The sequence below is a fragment of the Macaca fascicularis genome, chromosome 6, assembly GCF_037993035.2.
Source record: "Macaca fascicularis isolate 582-1 chromosome 6, T2T-MFA8v1.1".
In the NCBI taxonomy this organism is placed as follows: Eukaryota; Metazoa; Chordata; class Mammalia; order Primates; family Cercopithecidae; genus Macaca; species Macaca fascicularis.
This window is the reverse complement of record NC_088380.1, coordinates 174,770,457-174,785,283: the sequence shown is the minus strand read 5'-3', so window position 1 is coordinate 174,785,283 and position 14,827 is coordinate 174,770,457. Positions and strand designations below refer to the sequence as shown.

The 14,827-nt window shown below is 43.7% G+C and overlaps 1 protein-coding gene and 1 pseudogene across 15 annotated transcripts in view; one reads left to right on the top strand and one right to left on the bottom strand.

Annotated features, from left to right (window-relative positions):
- The window catches only part of TENM2 (teneurin transmembrane protein 2), a 1,286,794-nt gene that overhangs the window by 220,313 nt on the left and 1,051,654 nt on the right, over positions 1–14,827 (bottom strand). The window lies entirely within an intron of this gene.
- LOC123574282 (small nucleolar RNA SNORA40) lies at positions 12,674–12,788 on the top strand (annotated as a pseudogene).

Here is a 14,827-nt window from a genome sequence, read left to right as displayed (position 1 = left end):
GCTGCATTCCTACCACTGCGGGAGAGAAAGGGCTGTTGACAGGGAAAGGTTTGGAGTCTGATGTGGGGATGGGAGAAACAATTAACCGTAGGAAACACAATTAACAATGCTTAGGAAATTGTTCACACAGCAATTAATTCTGCATGTCTACCACCACTTAAAGTCAGACTGCATTCTATTAAGGTTAAAAACCTATCTTCAAACAATACAGCTCAGATTGATGGCCACAGATGAAGGTGGCAAGGTGTCTGCGTGTGTGTGTGTGTGTGTTTTCACGTACACTCTTCTCCATCTAAGAGCCATGTTTTCTTTCCATATATTCCTCTAAAGTGAAAGGCCCACTGTTACAACTTCTTGAGATGATAAATAGTAATAAGAGTAAGTGACATTTACTGTACACTTTCCATCAAGGTAACACCTAATTTTCTCCTGCAGTTTATCCGTTATATGTAGGTCACTTACTTGAAGAGACCAGATTCCATTGCCTCCAATAATGACATATTTTCACTGTACAGAGGTCAGGAAATGAGAACTAATCGTGGTGGCTTCAAGATAACGATAGCTTCTGATTTGTAATTACCAGGTGAAGGGAGCCAAGGAATTAGCTATTTTAAAATAATGTTTTTTAAAAAACGATACTATTGGGTTATTGAAGCTCGCCTTGGGCCAGCTGCAGCTGCACTGGAGATGCGGTTCTTTCAAGGAGAGTCTCAAGACAGACACTGACAGGTACTGCAGGTGCCGCTGGAACCCAGGCCTAACAAAGCTTTGATTTCACATCTACAGAAGTAGCGGTGGGTCCCATCAGGCAAAGATGACAACCTCCCCAACACCCCATCTCAAACTCTTGTCAAAACTGCTCTGCTCTTATAGCACTCAATCTTGCCATTCCAAGGTGCAGAACATATTGCAACCGTCAGCTTTGGGAGAGAAGCAAGCAAACAATCCCCTAATGTTACTGAACAGGAAGAGACAACCCTGCAGCTGTGTTTCCTCTGTTTCCAAAGATGCCTTCCCTCCTGCCTCCCCTCCCCACCTTTTTCTTTGTTTTGGGTTCCATAGCATCTTTTTATCTTTATTTTTTAAAAGTATCCTGAAAATAAGAAAACTACAGATGAGGTGAAAAGGGTTAGGGTCAGAGTACACCAGTAACTTCTCAGACAACTCCCAGGAGTGAGAAGAAGAATAAGAAAGTGAGATGGAGGTGGAGAAGGGGAAAAGCCAAATCTGCTGAATATGAGACCTGTCCTTCCAGAAGAAGCAACGCAACAAAAATGAAACTCAAGTTTGGGCATATTTTCTGTTGTTGAATTGAACATTAAGTAAATAAGTGAGAATTATATCGGGGGTATAACCACCTTCTCTTGTTTTTTGGGAGTGTCTGAAATAGGTTTTTGTTGGCCCCTTTTTTTTTTGATCAGCCATTCCTTCTCTCTCACTTGAGTAAGAAAGCGAGATGTTCTCTCTGGCCTGTGGGGAGGGACTAAAGTGTCCTTAGGATAAAGACCCCAGGGAGCTGTGAAGTAAATGAGTTTCCTGACTAATGAGAGCCCTATTTCTTATTCTGCTACTGATTTGCTCTATGGCTTGGGCTGAGAAATCAGTCTCTCAATCAATCTCTCCCTTTACCTTTTATAAAGGTTTCCCTGTACAGGTAGAATAATGGCTCCTTAAGGGCCAGAGAGAGGTTACACATCTGCAACCCCCAAAAGATCTGACAGTGTCTTGAATATAAATGGCACTCCATCAATATTTATTAGAATAGATAATGATACACGGGGGGCAGATCTGGGGAGTTGGATTGTAGGATGTTATATGCTTATAAATAAAAAAATACATAATCAGAGGCATAGAAGATAGGATAAAACAGTGCTGGTAGCAATATGGACTAGTTTGCAAATGGAAGGATATTTTAGTTATCAGTATATCAACACCTGCTGCCAATCATTGCACCTTTTCTTTTAGCGCAGTGGCGCGATCTCCGCTCACTGCAGGCTCTGCCTCCCGGGTTTATGCCATTCTCTTGCCTCAGCCTCCTGAGTATCTGGGAGTACAGGCGCCTGCCACCACACTTGGCTAATTTTGTTTTTGTGTTTTTAGTAGAGACAGGGTTTCACCGTGTTAGCCAGGATGGTCTCGATCTTCTGACCTTGTGATCCACCCACCTCGGCCTCCCAAAGTGTTGGGATTACAGGCATGAGCCACTGCGCCCCGCCACCATTGAACCTTTTCTATGGCCAGGTACCACAGTAGACATTCTAAAGGCATTATCTTAAGACTCACAGGTAGGTACTATTATCCCCATTTCACAGATGAGGAAACTATTGACTGTGAAGTTTGAGAACAGGGGGATTTCAGAATCAGAAGGAAATTACTGTGGGAGGTGGCTATCTGCTTCATATTTCACAGTGATCTGGTTACAGATTCTATGGGCAATGGAGTCTCAGCAAGCCTCATCTTTGTTTCAAAACTCATAATAATCTCATTGGGGTTGGTGAATGACCACACTCCTTCCTGAGAGGGGTTAGATATCTTTATCCTGTTGAATTCAGCACATACTTTATCACACAGTCATTCTGGGTCTTCAATGAAGATGACGTGGGCTACAGCCATGGCTGACCAGTGATAGAATACAGCATGTGTGAAGACATGAACTGTTACTGTTGTAAGCCACTGAGAGTTTGGGGTTGTTGTTACAGCAGCATGTCTGAGGCTACCTTGACTGATACTTTCACCCATAAGGAAACTAGGAAATGGCATTTTTATACAGCAAATCTCTGTGCTTTCCTTTAGGTTTTATTGGATCCTTTCTGAAACTCAGCTAGAGAGAATTAGCACATACTTTGGGCCACTGTATTTGTTTCTATGAAAAACAACAAAAAACAGCACTTTAAATGTGATGCCATAATACCTCCAATTTTAATTTACTCTCAGAACCAGACTTAGAAAGCTGAGCTGGATGGGGTGGCTCACGCCTATCATCCCAGCACTTTGGGAGGTTGAGGCAAGAGGATTGCTTGAGGCCGGGTGTTTAAGACCAGCCTGTGTAACATAGGAAGACCCTATCTCTAACAAAAATTTAATTAATTAAAAAAAAAGAAAGCTGAGAAACCTCAGAGTAGCCAGAGTTATTGCTGCTTCATATCAAGATTTCACATAAATGCTGGACTCCTCAAGAGATCCTGGATGCACTGGGGTGGTTCCCTCTCCCACCCCACCTTGAATGCTCTAGCAGTTCATCCCAAAAGGTCTGGTCCAGATCATCTGAGGGTCAAAAGTGAAATGAGTTTGGGAGGACCTCTCCCTAACATTCCTCCCCATCACTGACAGCCAAAATGTACAATTCATCATGATCTGACAGGCTCTGCTTCAGAGAGACCCTCGGGCTCCATGGGTCACTAAGGATGGGATGGGAAAGGACTCCGAGTGGAAACTTGTGGAATCCAGGTGGTAGCTGGGAAGCCAGCCACTTAAAACACAATAGGCAGCCAAACTCTGAGAGTATCCCTCTGGCTAATTGGAGAAAACTTACGTGGCATTCTGAAAGGCAACCAAGACAGGATGGTGGGACCACACACAGATCCCCGATTTCAGTAAGGATAATAAACAGACCTACATGGAGTGAGGGTGTGATATTTTCTTACTGAAGTTGCTGTGTTTTTGGGCCAGGTGGGTTCCAAAGGCAATACTCCGAGGGAGTGATGCCCGAGAAAGGGAGCGGGGTTGGTTGCAAGTAACTGAGGATTCTCCAGCAATCACAGGACAGGGAGATTATAGGGCCAGAAAAGTGGCAACTTGGAATGGGGGTTGTCTGAAATAGTAATTAGGGAATGTGTGGGCCCTGCTGGGTGCCACTTAGAACCTTCTGTGTTCATTGGCTGGCAGAGGATCAACCTGACAAGAGAGTCAATCAATATGTCAGCAATACTTCCCAGAGAGGTGCTCAGCCCCTGCTTGTCAAAGAGGGCAAACATGGAGGCCACGGATGCTCTGTGTTTGCTGAGCAGGCCCCCAGGAGCAGGGGGTGCCTTTAAAGATCAGGCTTGTCGATACATAACCCGAGGAGGAGATTGGGCTTTCCCTTTGAAAATGGAAGACTTCAGGCCACGCAGAGCTTAGGGAGCAGGAGGAGAAAGCCATGCCTGCTGGGTCTTGGGGCTCAGCATGCCATCAGATTCACAAGGGCCTTAGAGATGATGACAGAGCTCATTCAGAGACCAGGTAGGATGACAGAAAGGGTCAGGGCTGGGTCTCCCTGCCTCTGCACCAGCCAATCAAATCAACAATGTCGGGGCTCCTGGGGGAAATATACCAATTCCAAAAGTGCCACTGCTGGGAGGAGAGAACCACAGTGGAATAATCAGGGCTAACATGCACAACTGCTTACCCTGAACTTGCACAGGCAACCTGCAAAGGCCCCTTTGCAATCAGCAGTGAAAATTAACACATGTGAGTAAGTCTACTCAATGGTGATAGTGACAATTAACGTTCATTTTGACCGTGTGCCAGGTATTGGGTTCCTTATTTGCATGCAGCATAATGTATTCATAATTTACCATTCAGCACATATTTACTAAACACCCACTGGGTGTCAGATGCGTCCTAGGCACCAGGAGTAAAGCAGTTTTAACAAGACGAAATCCTCGCTGTCATGGAACCTACATTCTAGGGGCAGGTGTAGAAACTAAACACGGAAGTGAAAAGCCGGGTTTAGGGTTCAGAGGCACTTGGAAGTGGGGGATGAATTGAAAATTTCTTCTTTTTTTCATTTAATGTAGTCTGGTCAAGGATGGCGTTTGTGATAGGTAACATTTGAGCAAAGACATAAAGGAATTGAGAAAGCAGTTTATGCTAACGTCTGGGGAAAGGCATGCCAAAGGGGAGTGGAGTTAGTGGGAAGGGGGAGTGGCAGGTGAAGGGACAGGCAGGGTGAAGGAGTAGCTGCCTTTGGGGAGCTTTGCCTTTCGTTTGGAAGAGAAGGGATGACGCTGGAGGATTTTGAAAAGGATGAAAACTCACTTTTTCTTCTTCATTCTCACTCGATGAGGTGGTAATATAATCTATATTTTATAGATAAAGAAATTGAGGCTTAGACAGGTTAAGTGACTTGCCCAAGACAACTCAGCCAGTAAGTGGGAAATCTGGGATTTAGACCCAGACACATGTAACTTCAGAGTCAGAGTTCTGAATTCCCATGCTGCCCTCCTAGAGACTCCATTCAGAGTTCTCACTGGAGGACATTGGCCCTGTGAGGTTTCCAAGTGAACCACTATTTAGCCAAGACTGAACAGGACAGGCAGGCTACAGAATCACTTACTTACTAAACATTGTCAAGGTTCACTCATGAATACACACTTCCCTTTGTAAGCAGCCTTTAGTCTCTATGAATATGTCCTTGGTCAGCAACTAGTTTGCTATTTAACTTGAACCACCATTGTCAATGTAAAATAAATCTGCTAGGCAACTTCAATTGCCAGTCAGGCCAGTCAACAACACGTTTGGTGATTTTTTTCCTTGTCAGTTTGCTTGTCATCGTTTGGGGATGCAGTTGATACAGTGCTTCTTCCTCAGGCAGGAGGGGGCCCACTGCAACGTATTAATGATATTATTTTTAGGAATGCTGTCAGTGCCAAAATTACCTTCAGCCTGAAAGAAGCAATGCAAACATAACCATGTGGGATAACATTCTTGGAAATGCGTAAGTCTTAAAAGGAATTTAAAAATTTAAATCTTAAAGGGTTACCCAAAATCCTTTTCTAACCACATTGGTGAAGTGATTTCTCTTATTTTTCCCAGACAGTGTTGCAATACACTGAGTGAAATGAATTTTCAAAGCACCGCATGGAAGTTACACCCACAAATCCCTTTAACGGTAATGGGATTTGTGCACCTATCTCCTGAGAATGTTCTGAAAACTTACTAGCCTCCGTCCAACTTCCAGGTTCCAGCTCCAAATGGTTGCAAAGCTTACGGCTCAGGAATTACAGAGAAGAGGAAAGATGAGAGGTAGATACAATCCAAGAATCGTGGCAGGATCATCAAAATGAGAGGGGGCATTGGAGAAACTTGCCTGCATTCATCTCTTTACAGGCACTCAAATCTTACAGCCACAGTCCCAAAACTGTCCTCAGCAGGGATTTTGCCTGCTGCCTTCCTAGTTCTAGCCCCTCACAAAAGTAGCAAGGCTTTCTGTCCCCTCCTTCTTGTCTGCCATGAGAACAAGGTGATAGTTGCGTGAGGCAGCTCTGGGACCAGGGAGCAGTGTGTTCTTGAGACAAGAGGAATCCACAGGGAAAGACCAGAGCATTAATGTATTTTCATGACAGGCTCAGGATGGTACAGTGAGTGGGAGGTGGTACGAGATTAATCAATTGCTGTGTTTGCAGAAAACAAACGGGGCTCCTTGCAGCTTCAGGATGCGTGGGGCTCCCTGACTGGCGGCATCCCTCCCCTTGTCTCCTGGAACCCGCTGCTGCAGGTGCACTGCAGGTGGGTGCTGTTGACACTGTGAGTGTGTGGCGTCTGGTGTGCAGAGGTGACCTCTAACCACACCCCCTAGCTCTCATCATCACTGGGCAGATCAATACACAGGACCGACACATGCGCTCACGGCCACTTTCTTTTCCTTGTGCGGGGTGGCCAGGAACGTACCTGACTGGCAATGCTAGTTAGGCACCCTATTGTCCACCAAGTCAGCTCAGCCTCATGCAGATAAACACATGCCTGGAGCCGTTAGCCACACAGGGTGTCATTTCCTACCGCAGACCACCCCGTTCCTGCTGCGATTTTTTCCTGGGTAAGAAATAAAAGCCTTTCTTTCTCCAAGAAAGGACCCATGTGATCAAAATACCTTTAGAGAATGATAATATCGGTAGGTTTTATTCACCAAATAAATCATGGTCTGGGATTTTAAGAGCTTTTCTGATAACGAAACACATCCCCACAATCCACACATCTACACCTAAATGGATCTTTCTCCCCTCCGAGCTTGTCATTCACTGTTGACAGCCCAAACAATATTTGTCTTTCTTCAGAGAATGGCAACCAGCAGCCCCGTTAAAGAGAGGCAGATCCGTGAGACCACCAACTACAAAGGAAAGAAGATGCAGGCTGCACGCGGCATGCGGCCACCGGAATCCTAGGAAGCAGACATTATGAATGTTTTAGAGGATAAGATGTCATATTGATCGGTAGATGTGCAATGTGCGCTGGAACAAAGAGAAAGAACTCTCTCGTGAAAAATAGCCTTCTGCAAGGAGGAGTGGCAAGGGGGTCAGTGCCAATTAGGACACCCGAGATACTCCATTCCTAGGGCACGTTTCTCCCCTCAGTGGCAGCAAGCAAGGGAGGAGAGGGTTGGGCTTCATTTCCCTTCCCAAGTCCCCAGCAGCCCTCAACAAACTGCTCCCAGTGAGCCCTCTGTTCTGAACTCTGGAGTCCACAGCCAGCCATTCTGAAACTGGGGGAACAGGCCAGGAGGGGCCATAGGAACCAGGTAAAAGGAAGAAGGAGCTCCCTATCCTGGATCTCTGGGATATATATGCTGGGTTCATGTCAATCAGAGTTCACATTTCTGCACTACTACGTACAAGCGGATACCTTGGGCAAACAGATTTACCTCTCTGAACTTCACTTTCCTTAGCTATGATAACAACTAACATTTTTGTGACGTACTGACTCAGTGTCAACCACTGTTCTAAGCCCTCTATACGCATCACCTCATTTGCTCTTTACAGTAAACCTAGAGGTAAGAACTATGATTCCCATTTTACAGAGGAAGGAGTGGAGGCATAAAGGTTTTGACAGGGCTGGTAGGCGGGGCAGCTGGTTTTAGAGCCAAGTATGTGCTCTTAGCCATGTTTTCTTGCTCACACTGACCTTATAGGGTCGAGAAGGTGCAAAAGTGGTGACGATCTGGGGGTAACCGGCACACAGGAGGCACTCAAGAAACATTTCACCTCCTGCTGGGTCTTGGGTTGTTTTGTAACAATGGCGATCTTATTGAGCCCTTAGCATGTGCCAAGCTCTGTGATAAGCAATTGTTACCAATTTTATGAGATATATATTGCTCTCCCATTTTGCAATGAAGAAACTGAGGCTCAGAGTGCTGAAGTAACATGCAGCTGGTAAGTGTTAGAGGTGGGATTTGAACCTGAGCTGTGTGACATCTGAAGCTCTTGACTACCACTCCATCCGCTGACAACCATCAGCTCAACACCAAGCATCAGTGAAGACTGGGATTCTAGTCACCTAGGTATTTTCTCTCATTTGCCCGAACCCCCTCCTTCAGAGAAACCTCTGTGGTTTCCTTTTCTGTGTCACATTAGAATGGCAGAGGCACTGTTAAGGTGGGCCTCAAAGGCCATCCGGTCCAGACTTTTGCTGTATAGATAGATGGTGACTCTGAGCCCTACTTAAGTGAAATGACTTGCCTAGGGTCATGACAGCTAATGGCTGACTGAGCCAGGATTTGAACCTTGATCTTTTGACTCTCTGGTGCTCTCTCTACTGTCCTCTTCCATCTCCTTAAAGAAAGACAGAGAATTCAGGTGTCTATGTGCAATGCAATGCCTTATTAAAGACAAAATGAGGTGGACTTCAGAGAAGCCTCCTCCTCTTACCCACTTAATATTTTTATTACTACTTTTTGCAAGATAGGGCATGAACAAAATAACCTGTTAATAAAATTATGGTCCTTTCTGATCTTAAATTCATTAAACTGAGTTTCTATGACAAATGTCTTCTACTGCAGAAGTTTATTCACAGCTAGAATCTAAAATCACCATTTTTCTATTTCTACCTGGTCTGACGCCATTGTGGTCAATGTAGACATGCTCCCTCCTGCATGCGAACTTGGTACTTTTTCAGGAGTGAGAAATGAGTTGAAGAAGTAAGGATGTTGAGCAAATCCTGTATGTAATTCTCATTCCAATTTGGTCATTTGTTCAGCAAAGCCAAATTAGGCACACGGGGAGGCTGCCAGAGTCCTTTTCAATTTTTAATTTCTGACATGGTTAGCTCAAGATTTTTTTCAAACTCAGAAATAAAAAAAAGTCCTGTATTAGCAAATTGGGTTTGATCTTTCTTGCAAATGGCTTTCAGTTAAGTGGATTTCACATAGCTAACCTGAAACATTTAAAACTTGGTCTGGTGGAAAGAAACATCACGTTAAAAAAATTAGTTCTATCTCCTAGGGCCTGATTAGGTAGTAGAGAATGAAAACCTGGGCAATGGGGCAGTCTTCCTCAGCCTCTGATACGCTTAATGTCAATATGGTCAACTTCTTGTGAGGAAAGAGCTAATCTGGGGTGGGGTGGGGGAGGATAATTTCTTTTTGGAATGTAAACTACTTGCATCTATAAGGGACTGCATTTTCATCTGTAATTAGATAAATGACACAATTAGACTTATTTTGAATTTGTGACAATTTACTTAACAGAGCTATTTTTCTTTTTTTTTTAGATGGAGTTTCACTCTTGTTGCCCAGGCTGGAGTGCAATGGTGTGATCTCGGCTCACTGCAACCTCTGCCTCCTGTGTTCAAGTGATTATCTAGCCTCAGCCTCCTGAGTAGCTGGAATTATAGGCACCCACCACCATGCCCAGCTAATTTTTGCATTTTTAATAGAGATGGGGTTTCACCATGTTGGCCAAGCTGGTCTCAAACTCCTGACTTCAGGTGATCTGCCTGCCTCGGCCTCCCAAAGTGCTGGGATTACAGGCGTAAGCCACCACGCCAATCCCAAGGGAGCTAATTTTATGGGTTTTATGTGACACTCAAGTCACACAAATTTCTTTGGTGCTAAAGGCACATGATTCTGTCAATTGGCAGCAGCACTGCAGACTGCTGTGGCATTTCTGGCTTATACAAGGCATTGGGATGACATTCGACATGGTCATGATGTGTTCCCCTCCTCCTTATGGCTTATGCTCCCATGCCTGATCCTAACTCTATGGAAGTCCCCAAGCCAGGCCTAACCTAATACATCTCCCAGGTAGGGGCTGGTGTCTCCCTCAACACTGGCCTGGGAGAGATCTCCCTTACCTGCATGCTCAGAGCTAAAGAAAGATAGGCACGTTTGGAAAGTCCCCCAATTTGTTTTAATTCCTTAGCTCTTTTAGGTTAAACTTTCTTCATGCATCTCTTACTAGTCTCATTCGATTCATTTAAGCTTTGCAAGACACTCACGAGGCAGTTACTTTTTATCTCAATTTTAAAGATGAAGAGACCGAGGCTTGTTGCAGTTCTACAACATACCCAAGGTCTAGGGTTGCCAGGTTTTAATTTATAAGTTTGCTAAATCTGGCAACTCCAGCAAGGTCCTGTAGTTAGGACGAAACCTCAGAGGCACTTCTCTTCTTCCGCAGCCCCAGAAACAGCCTTTGAATCTGTGCCTCAGATCCTTTAAGCTTTGCTCTAGATCTGTCAGAAAGAATTGTCCAAGGTAACCGAAGTTGGGTCTCTTCTGAAATGTCCACATCTTCTGGAGTTCTCTACTGTGAATGTCATTTGCATTCTGCTCTAATCAGCACTGTCCAATAGAAATAAAACACAAGCCACTTATGACTTTTTTTTTTTTTTTTTAAAGAAAGGGTCTCCCTCTGTCACCCAGGCTGGATTGCAGCAGTTCTATCTCAGTTCACTGCAACTTCTGCCTCCCAGGTTCAAACAATTCTCATGCCTCAGCCTCCTGAGTAGCTGGGATTACATGTATGCATCACCATGCCCAGCCAATTTTTGTATTTGTAGTAGAGACAGGGTTTCACCATGTTGGCCAGGCTGGTCTCAAACTCCTGACCTCCGGTGATCTGCTCGGCTCCCAAAGTACTGAGATTACAGGTGTGAGCCACTGCACCTGGCCCACTTATGAAATGTAAAATTTTCTGGTAACCACATTAAATAAGTTAAAAAATTTAATACTATACCTTTTACTCAATATATCCAAAATATTATCAATATAAAATCAACATAAAAATCTTTAATGAGACAGTAAAAAGACTGTTTTTTGCACTAAGTCTTCAAAATATGGTTTGTATTTTATACTTACAGCACATCTCAATTCAGATGCTAAATTTTCAACGGTTAAATGTAAATTAATTCAGTTCTTCAGTTATACTGAACACATTTCACAGAGCAGGTCCTAGACCACAGTGGCTGACAGGATTTTTCTAGGCTGATATCCTCCTGCATGCTCTCTGGACATTTTATCATGTTATTTATTTATTTATTTTCTTTGAGATAGAGTCTCCCTCTGTCACCCAGGTTGGAGTGCAGTCGTGCAATCATAGCTCACTGCAGCTGTCTGTCTCCTTGGCTCAAGTGATCCTCCCACCTTAGCCTCCCAAGTAGCTGGGACTACAGACATGCGCCACCATTCCTCATCATTTAAAGTTATTATTTTAAAATTATTTTTATTTTTAATTTTTTAATAGAGATGGGGGGGTGGTCTCACTATGTTGCCTAGGCTAGTCTCAAACTCCTGAGCTCTAGTGATCCTTCCATCACAGCCTTGAAAAGTCCTGGGATTACAAGTATGAGCCACCACGCTTGGCCTTCCCTGGATATTTTATAACCTCACCACTTACAGAGTTTATGGTTTTACATGGCAATTATTTATATATTGATCATCCTACTCCCCCTCCAGTTTTTTTTTTTTATTATTATTTTTTTGAGAGAGAGTCTCACTCTTTCTCCCAGGCTGGACTGGAGTGGCGCCATCTCGGCTCACTGCAACCTCTGTCTTCCAGGTTCAAGTGATTCATTCTCTTGCCTCAGCCTCCCAAGTAGCTGGGAATATAGGCACGTGCTACAACTCTTGATTAATTTTTGTATTTTTTTTTTTTTTTTGAGACGGAGTCTTGCTCTGTCGCCTAGGCTGGAGTGCAGTGGCGCGATCTCAGCTCACTGCAAGCTCTGCCTCCCGGGTTCACGCCATTCTCCTGCCTCAGCCTCACGAGTAGCTGGGACTACAGGTGCCTGCAATCACACTTGGCTAATTTTTTTGTATTTTCAGTAGAGATGGGGTTTCACCATGTTGGCCAGGCTGGTCTCGAACTCCTGACCTCAAGTGATCTTCCCACCTCAGCCTCCCAAAGTGCTGGGATTACAGGCGTGATTACAGCTACCATGCCTGACTTCTCCCTCCAAATTTTGAGCCATGAACACGTTGAGAGGTGAGAGTAGGTCTTCCTTCCCCTCTTTCAAATCTGTCCCCACAGCTAGCATAAGCTTTAGAACACAGTAGTGTTTAAGAAATATTTATTTGAATGAAAGAATGGCTTGAAAACTTCTATCTAAAAAAAAGACAATTAATTGAGGTCTGGGAGTGTGCCAAGCTAATAATAATGATAATAGTCATAAACAGTGTCTACTGAATTCTTACTACCTGCTTTTAAGACATTTCTCATTTGATCATTAAAAAAAAATCAGCTTTGAAGTAGCAAGTATCCTCACTTTACACATGAGGAAACTGAGACATAGAGAGATTAAATAACTTGCCCACTGTCACCTAGCTACTAAGATCCAGAGCCAGGAATACATAGATGTATCCTAACTGCATTTCTGGTGCTTCCCTAACCATAGTCATCATTTACTGCGTTCATGGTTTTCATGAAATCCAAGCTCCACTTAGACTGTTATTTCTTAACTACATTTTAAAATCAGTCTCCTTTCTAGCACTTGTGTTTGCTTTTGTTTGACTTGTGGACAAAGACTTATAGTAGACAGGTATGAAAAAATAAATCCTCTTTTGCAACCCATAAGTTGTTATATATGCAACAAGGAATATTATTAAAAAAGAAAGAAAAAATAGCAATCTATTTTTTAAAGACTTTAATCCATTTAGCCTCATCCCAAGGTAGTATCTGTGAAGTAAAAAGCTTAATGTGTTAAGATTTTTGTGATACATTGAAATAAACATAACTATTGTAATACAGAATTGTCCACATGCCACACATAGCCATGCAGTGACATGACTGCCACACCTGGGTAAATATTACTCTGTACTCGGTTACACCTAACCTCTAACATTGGTCTTTCTGTTCCCAAAGATCCACCATTATTTCTGCGTTTTCCCCTTCCTCTCACACAGTGGTCTAGGAAGGAAAAACACCAGCAGCTGAGGAAAGGCTGGAAGGGAGGCTCTCCCTTGTCTGTCTTTTCTCATTATTTCTAGCTGTAAAAAAAGCAAGACACAAGCAAACCATAAGACCTAACTCCCCACTGCCTCTGCCTTGAGGGTTTTTCTTTGCTTCTTTAGAAGCCAAAGGACAAAACTTTAGGGTGACTGGACCTATGGGATGGGTCCTTCTCACTTTGAGCTTTCCTGCCTTATTCCAGGGCAATACTAAGAGAGTCTCAAATCTATTCAAATCTAAGAACCCTAACCTCCTCCCCTGCCCTACCTGCCTTCCTCCCGACCCTGGAGGGTCTTCATAGCCCAGACTACCCCAGATGTTTCCTGGGCATCCCAGTTTCTACTTCATTCAATAAATTCACCAGCAACTATTGAACCCCTACTATACCCCAGATACGGCAAACCCTCGGGGCAATTTTCAATAAGGATAATAACGAACACTAATATAGTGCTTGCCGTGTGCCATGCACTATTGTAATAAGCACTTTAAATATTTAGACATGAAATTGCCCTTTCTGGAGATTAAATATGGTAGAATATTACCAGTTTCACATGGTTCAGCTTAATGTATTAGTCACTTAATATACTAGTTTTAGAGGCAGATACTTTTATCATACTCTTTTGATAGCTGAAGAAACTATGGGAGAGAGAGATTAAGTATCTTGTCCAAGATTATTCTGCCAGTAGTGGCAGAGCTAGGCTTTGAACTTGGGGACTCTGGCTCAGAACACTTGATTACCATGCTTTCTGTCTCTTATAGTGAAAGTGGCAGAAAAAAGAAAACCTACTTCTCTCCAAAGCCAGACTCTACATTTCAGGAGGTGCATTGTGGGTAAACTAGACTTTTGTAGGAACAATAGAATATGGTGATTAGAGTAGCTTTGGAAGCAGCAGACCTGGCTTCAGGTCTAGGTCCCAGCCCTGGTTTTTAGTAGCTGTGAGGCTCTGGGAAAGCTTTCTTTTCTTTCTTTCCCACCCTCCCTCCCTCCCTCCCTCCTTCCCTTCCTTCCTCCCTCCTTCCCTCCTTCCCTGGTTCCCTCCTTCCTCCCTTCCTCCCTTTCTTCCTCCCTCCCTCCCTTGCTCCCTTCCTCCCTCTCTTTCTCTTTCTTTTCTTTCATTTTTTTCCTCACTCTCTCTCCCTCACTCCCTCCCTCTGTCTTTCTTTCTTCCCAGATCCTCAGTTTCCTCAACTGCAAAATGGGAATCATAAAATTTCCTACCTCCCAGGGGGTTGCCACATTCAATGAAATAAAGCATGCAAAACATTTATCTCAGTGCTTGACACACAGTTAAGAACCCGACAAAGAGCAATCATTGTGTGGACCATCCAGAAGGAATATGGTCTGTCTGGAGAAAAATCTCTAAAATTCCAAACAGCTGGGTTACAAGCAAATAGCCCATTCCTAAATTTGAGATGGCTTGCCTTTTGAATTAAAATAACAGAAATTAGGAAATATAGGAAAATACTAAGTGGTCACCTTCTCCAGACTCATTTTACAAAAGAGGTTCTGGGGACCTGGAAAGATTAATACCTTGGCAGAGAGGACATTCATCTCTATTGAAAAGCACAGATCCCCGATCCCATTCACTTCCACCTTACTGCACTGACTCTTGAAGCTGCACTTTTGCAGTGAAGCTTGACAGAGGAACCTCAGATCAGCTGACCTGGTGCACATACCTCATGCACATGTG